Genomic DNA, 4613 nt, shown 5'->3' with positions numbered 1-4613 from the left:
TTGGTAGGGGTAGAGCAGCCCAGCCTTTCTTTGTATGTTTGCAACAACACTGCCTCTTTGCCCACATGGTCATAGATGACTGAGCCATCCGCTAATCGCAACGAGGCAATATTGTTTCTGTGGAAACACTCAGTGGCTACTCTATGGAAGAACTTAGTGTTGCCATCACCGAATTTGAAGTGCCTGGTAGTGCAACATTTCTTCCAGTACGCCTTTTTGCAGTCAAGCAAGTGAAGAAGGTGCTTCTTCAGGATGTTTTTGAAGTTTGCTTCCGGCACTGACAACCGCCGATGCTCCTCAAGGCCATCAAGTTCCAGGAGAGTTTTATTGAAGTTTTCAATCAGCACAGACAGTTTAGAAATTTTCTTGCTCCAATGTTTCAAATCATATCGCAAGGTTTTGAGATTTTTGCACAAGACTGCAGCTGCATTTGGGGCATAACAGTGTTTGTTCCAGGATCGCTGCACTACTTCAAAGAAACTTGGCTGTTTGATCCAGTAGTCCTCAAAGCGAAACAATTTGGTTTTGGGAATTTTGGTCTGGATACTAACATAACATAGCACATGGTCCGATGTGAGCTTCCCCAGAGGCATGACTACCATGTTCGGATACTTGGCCGCCCAGTCTACAGAGGTAAAGTGCCAGTCTAACTGTTCAAGGAGGGGGTTAGTTTGCATATTGCTCCAAGTGAATGAACGCCCCTTGATTGGTAATTCTACCAAAGTTTGTATACGTATGAATTCGTTGAAGATTAACATGTCATTAGCATCACCACCCCCACGGTTACGATTGTCAGGCGCTCTGATATAGTTGAAGTCTCCTAATAGGAGCCAATCTTCCCCATTTGGAATTTGGAGATCAAAGAGCCACGAAGTAAACAGAGCTCTGTTGGGGTCAGCGCACGGACCATAAATGTTAACAAGTGTCCACGAATCGTTGGACCGAGTCGAAGTAAGCCTAACGCCGAGCGCGAAGGATTCAGAAAAAACAGATACACCTGTGAAAACTGAACTCATCCACACAGTAATTAAGCCCCCAAAATTACCCAAAGACGGTACAAATTCAAACATATCAAACTTCTTAGGGCAAAAGAGTTTAACAAACGACGCACCAAAAGTTTCATGCTTGGTTTCTTGAAAGCAAACTACTGAACAACCACTAATTTCAATCGCATTACGGATTGCCAACTGCTTTTTGTCTGAATTGATTCTGCGAACATTCCATTAGAGAACGTTCCAGTGCTTATTTGTCGCCATTTAGCTTTAGTTCAGCTCCGGATCGTCCCCACGGTCACTTGCCAGGAGAATCTGGGCACTAAGTTCCTCAGCTGGAATCTCACATACCTCAGTACCAACACGCTGCAGTTGCTGAATCGAGGTTGGTGGAGGCAGCTCTTCAGACTGAACCATAGCAGGCTGCAGTACCAATTTGGGGCAAGGATCTGTCGCCTTGGAGGAGCAAGCAATCACTGGAGCCTTCCTACACTTGACTTTGGACTGCGTTTTCTTAGTTTCAGTGACAAGATTTGCTTTGAATCCATCATACCTTGTTGCTCTTGAGCTACGCCTCAGACAAATCGTGTCTATTGGCATTTTCTCCGCTAGAATCATCTTCTGAAGATATTTGGTCAAGGGCTTGGCATCGGTAACTTCAGAAGATTCAGTTATATCAGCATCACCTCTGGCCACTCCGCCAGACACCCCAAACTCAGGCAGTGCGACAGTTTCGGCAAAATTAGCCCAGATCTCCACAGGTATGACGATAACAGTAAAGAAACAGGGCAACAATGCAGGTTCTGGGCAAACCTACTCATTCATACAGTACATACCCTTGATCACAGCAGCATCCACATTGTTAAAGATAGCAAGAGCGTTCAGAGGGAACACCTCATCCGTCAAACAATCATCAGGTGCAGTGATGCAGCGAGTGTAGCTGCCAAAGGAGATCATCCAGAGGAACTGCAGAAACAAGTACCTTCATCAGCATGAACCTCCACAGCAAGAGAGCTGCCATTAGCACGCACAAATTGCAGTCCAGAGGTTGGTGTTCCATTGATTAGAGCATCCACAGCCTCAGTAATATCAGAATAAACCGACCACTCATCCTGAGGATCATCAGAGTGTTGCTCTCCTGTTCCACCCCGTCCATGAGAGAGGGACCCGTGTACTGGAATAGTGTTTTGAAACTAAAACCCCTGTATGGGGGAGGTGTAACTGGCCATACTCCCCATCCTCCGTTTTGCATCGGCTGTTGCTTGGGCACCTGCTGTTCCCAGGCCTCGTCAACCTGCTGATGCAACCATCTCTGATGATCAGGTGCCCACTATTGCGCAACCGCTAGGTAAGGCAACTCATACGGATGCGAAGAATCATTCATTGGCGCAGCATCGTCTTCATTACCAACAAGATCAGGAATTGTGTGCCTACCAATGAGCACATAAACAGGAACAGACCAGGATCTACCCATACCTGGCAGAGTGCCAATGCGTTTGATCACCAGGCTGTGGGGAACCTACGCGATGTCACTGATGATAACCTGCACAAGAACTCTCTCTTTGTTGTGCCCAGGCATGTGCCAGAGATCCAACTTCCCGAAGCACGAAACCGCCTTATTGATATAGTGATCATTTTGATAGTCCATAGGAAAAGCAAGAAACAAAACCCAAGCAACATATTGAAATGGGCATCTACGCATGTTCTCCCCTTCATCATGTGGCACAAAAGAGAAAGTCATATCATCATCTAGGGGATCTAATTGATGCGGAGTCTCTTGAATAAACTGGTCCCTTAGAGCAACATCAGCAAATGCAAGCATACCTACCCCAGTCGGATAAACAAACGCATCGGGCACCTCAAGATGGAAATACTCTCTCATGATGCAAACTACCTCATCCAACACTATCTGCTTCTAGTGATCTGGGACTGGAGGAACAGCGGTGACAATGGCATACCTCTCATGGCTCAGCGGCGGGTCATCCACCACCATCATGTTGTGAGCTAATCTGTGTTTCGGCCCATGCTCAATCCTGGCTCCCATCGGCACGAACTGGAACGGCCTCACCGGGAAGTTAGCCATGGCAGCTGTGGCGGCGATGGCAGTCTTGCCAGTCAAAGGCAAAGCAGGGGAGGAGGAGGATGTGTCGCTCCGCTCGTTGGCTGTCAGGGGCGGCGGAATCGGCAGAGGATGTACTGCTTGAAGCGGAAACGTCTGCCCAATGACTATCGAGAAAGGGGGCCCAACTACTGGTACTTCCCTTTTTGGACCAAATTAGTTTTTATTAGGAATATTGGGATTCTGTGGTGGGATGATTGCTCGAGACCGCGAAAATGTATTCCTATTGATTTGATCCTGCCGTTCCACCTTCCTTTGTTTCCAACTAAAGCGAGGAGCAGAGTCGGAGGCGCAGGATTTGGCCCCATGGCCCAGCAAATTGCAGAGTTTGCACCAGAGAAGCCTAGGGCAAAAATCCCTCAGATGGGCCATACTATTGCACATCGTACAGGCTTTAGCTGGCCGGCCCATCTCCTGTCGGATGCAGAAGCATGCAGGTTCAAAATTATGGCAAGTATCACAACTTTTAGCATAGCAATTAATAGCTCCATGACCGTCCCCAAAACATTTGGTACATCGACCCAAAAGATGGTAAATGAAATCCGAAGGAGGAAAATCCTCTAAATCATAGACTTTTTGGATACTTATCTCATCATAATTAGCTTGCCTTAGGTCTAAGATACCCTCCAAAGCCAAAGCAGGAATTTTGCGCCAAATCTGCTCATGATGATTCTTACCTAAGAATTTTTTGGTAGTGATGGCCGTATGATCCGAAGAAACCGGGGTATGCAAACTACCAAAAATCAGTCCCTCTTGCAAGTGCTCAAGATTTGCATTGTTGAACAAAGAATCATCCACGAGTTGCAAGTTTTGTGAACATCCAGGTTGAGCAGAAACCTCGTCGAAGGAACTCAGTAAGTTGGTAGAACGCTGAATGCAAAACCCAAACTTGGTCAATTCCTTTGAGGCTGAGACATCCTTAGATGCACTTTTCTCAAGAAAATGCAGCTTAGAGCGGATGGCTTTAGAGGGACTACCCCCAAGAAGAGGAGTGTTATGCACAACTGGATCCATAATTGGCACATTCCAAGGATGCTTAAAGAGACCAAATTGACAAACAAAGTCTGGCCAAACTCTATCCCGTAGGGCATATATGAAATGACCAACTTTATTTGAAGCCACCGAAAACCGAAAATTCCTTGCTCCAATAGATGTAACTTTGTAACCAGAAGCAATTCCTCCAATGCAACATTGTAGGGACAAACCAACCGAAGCACAAGACAAGGGAAAATATGCAGAAGAGAACGTGACCACCAAGAAAAACTCCTTGGAGGAAGAAGCCGGGGAGAAGTGGACAGTGGATCTGAAACGCCTACGAACCTGGTCCTCGACCTTAAGGCTGGGGTTGAAGTCCTAGTGGAGGAGCCCTTCCATGGTGGATTAGAGGGATCCATGGCCGCCGGTGGTGGAGGTGGAGGTGGGGGTGGAGAGGTGGGTGGGAGAGGAGGGATCCATTCCCTTGCTGTTTTCTATGTGTTGTTTGCTTATTTTGATGAACCTAT

The sequence above is a fragment of the Triticum dicoccoides genome, chromosome 1B, assembly GCF_002162155.2.
Source record: "Triticum dicoccoides isolate Atlit2015 ecotype Zavitan chromosome 1B, WEW_v2.0, whole genome shotgun sequence".
Classification (NCBI taxonomy): Eukaryota; Viridiplantae; Streptophyta; class Magnoliopsida; order Poales; family Poaceae; genus Triticum; species Triticum dicoccoides.
The sequence above is the reverse complement of the archived record's forward strand: the minus strand, read 5'-3'. Positions refer to the sequence as shown.